The sequence below is a fragment of the Triticum dicoccoides genome, chromosome 2B (assembly GCF_002162155.2).
Source record: "Triticum dicoccoides isolate Atlit2015 ecotype Zavitan chromosome 2B, WEW_v2.0, whole genome shotgun sequence".
In the NCBI taxonomy this organism is placed as follows: domain Eukaryota; kingdom Viridiplantae; phylum Streptophyta; class Magnoliopsida; order Poales; family Poaceae; genus Triticum; species Triticum dicoccoides.
Genome location: NC_041383.1, coordinates 126,702,846 through 126,705,807, shown reverse-complemented (window position 1 = coordinate 126,705,807; position 2,962 = coordinate 126,702,846).

Sequence of the window (2,962 nt, the reverse complement as noted above, 5' to 3'; positions counted from 1 at the left end):
ACCCTTGAGGTAAAAGGTTGGGAGGCGAAACTACAGGCCCCTATCTTTCTCTGTGTCCAACTAAAACTTTGAACCCATAAATATCATGTGAGTGTTAGCAATTGTGAAATATTAAATGATAGTTGAGTATGTGGAGTTTGTTAAATCAAAGCTCTTACATAGACCCTTCCTGAAAATAAAACGAATTGCAATTGTTTGATGACTAAGAGCATAGTTTGTTAGTTTTCAAGAAAGTTTATGATCTATACTTTAACATGTGAATAGCTTGTTACTTGATCATGAGAAATTTTATGAGTTGAGCTACTGTTATGATATATAATGATGCTAGTAAAGGTGATTGAAATATCATTGATCAAATTTGTGCACTTGCTAGCATTAACACTTCATAAATTATTTCATTTATAATTTACCTACTCGATTAAGAAGTAATCATATTGTCATCTAATGTGATTAAGTTGAAGTTCATGTTTGCTGCTACTTTGTAGTATATGTTACAAATCTTTACTCCTATTGAAGATGTCAATTGGTGACAGTGTCCTGTTCGCCTCTTTCTCCCTTCCTGATGTTTATACCTTTTGCTTGGTGGTTATGTGTGTCACCAAAGTTTGATAAAACAACATTAACCTGCATGTGCCACTAATGTATATTGGCAAATGCCTTTTGGTACTCTAATTTTTTTATCCCAATGTAACTTGTTACTCAGTTTGATACTTTTTGCAAGTCCTCCTTGTGATCTCATAGCAGAGCTACCTGATACATGGTTCGTTGGGTTCATGGTAGAAAATAAGGTTCTCCCATCAGACAGTTCACAAGACGAGCAGGAATTAAGCTTGGGATTGATACGTCTCCAATGTATCTATAATTTATGAAGTATTCATGCCATGTTTATAACATTTTTACATGATTTTGGTATGATTTGATTAGAACTAACCCGGACTGATGTTGTTTTCAGTAGAACTACTGTGGTGTTGTTTTTGTGCAGAAATAAAAGTTCTCGGAACACGCTGAAAATCAATGGAGAATATTTTTGGAAAATATAAAAATTACTGGAACGAAAAGCTACCAGAGGGGAGTCTCAAGGCCACCACAAGGGTGGAGGGCGCCCCCCTAAGGCGTGCCCCCCTATCTTGTGGACTCCCCATGGGCCCCATTGACTTGCCCCCAATGCCAAACACTCCTATAAATTGAGGAAACTCTAGAACGAAACCTAGATCAGGAGTTCCACCACCGTAAGCCGCTGTAGCCACGAGAAATCAATCTAGGCCCTCTCTGGCACCTTGCCGGAGGGGGCCATCATCACCGGAGGTCATGGGGAAGGATCTCAGAGGGGCCATCATCGCCATGAAGGCCAAGGACCAGAGGGAGAATGATGACCCACAAGTGTAGGGGATCTATCATAGTCCTTTCGATAAGTAAGAGCGTCGAACCCAACGAGGAGCAGAAGGAAATGATAAGCGGTTTTCAGTAAGGTTTTCTCTGCAAGCACTGAAATAGTAGGTGATAGATAGTTTTGTGATAAGATAAATAGTAACGAGCAAAAAGTAAATAAAGTGCAGCAACGTGGCCCAATCCTTTATGTAGCAAAGGATAAGCTTGGACAAATTCTAATAATGAGGAAGGAGCTCCCTAGGACACATTGGGAATTATCGTCAAGCTAGTTTTCATCACGTTCATAAGATTCGCGTTCGGTACTTTGATAATTTGATATGTGGGTGGACCGGCACTTGGGTACTGCCCTAACATGGACAAGCGTCCCACTTATGGTTAACCCCTATTGCAAGCATCCGCAACTACAAAAAGGAGTATTAAGGTAAACCTAACCACAACATTAAACATATGGGTCCATATCATCCCCTAATGAAGCAATGCATAAACTAGGGTTTAAGCTTCTATCACTCTAGCAACCCATCATCTACTTATTACTTCCCTATGCCTTCCTCTAGGCCCAAATAATGGTGAAGTGTCATGTAGTCGACGTTCACATAACACCAGTAGAGGAAAGACAACATACATCTCATCAAAATATCGAACGAATACCAAATTCACATGACTACTAATAGCAAGACTTCACCCATGTCCTCAGGAACAAACGTAACTACTCACAAAGCATATTCATGTTCATAACCGGAGGAGTAATAATATGCATAAAGGATCTGAACATATGATCTTCCACCAAGTAAACCAAATAGCATCAACTACGAGGAGTAATCAACACTACTAGCAACCCACAGGTACCAATTTGTGGTTTTGATACAAGATTGGATACAAGAGATGAACTAGGGTTTGGAGATGAGATGGTGCTGGTGAAGATGTTGATGGAGATTGACCCCCTCTCGATGAGAGGATCGTTGGTGATGATGTTGGTGATGATTTCCCCCTCCAGGAGGGAAGTGTCCCCGACAGAACAGCTTCGCTAGAGCCCTAGATTGATTCCGCCAAGGTTCCGCCTCGTGGCGGCGGAGTTCCGTCCCGTAAGCTTGCCCACGATTTTTTCCAGGGGAAAACCCTTCATATAGCAGAAGATGGACGCCGTAAGCCCACCAGGGGGCCCAGGAGATAGGGGGTCGCACCCTGGGGGGGGGCCTGTCTCCTGGACAGGGTGTGGGCCCCTGGCCTATTTCTTTTGTCCAAAAAATCTTATTAAATCTAAAAAGTTGTTTCATGGAGTCTCAGGTCTTTTGGAGTTGTGCAGAATAGGTTTCCAACATTTGCTCCTTTTCCAGCCAGAATTCTAGCTGCCGGCATCCCCCATCTTCATGGTAAACCTTGTAAAATAAGAGAGAATAGCCATAAGTATTGAGATATAATGTGTAATAACAGCCCATAATGCAATAGATATTGATATAAAAGCATGATGCAAAATGGACGTGTCGGAGAACTTCTCCCCATCCAGGGGGGAGGCCATGGAGGAGGAAGCACAAGGGGGAGAACCTCTCCTCCTCTCTCTCGGTGGCGCCAGAGT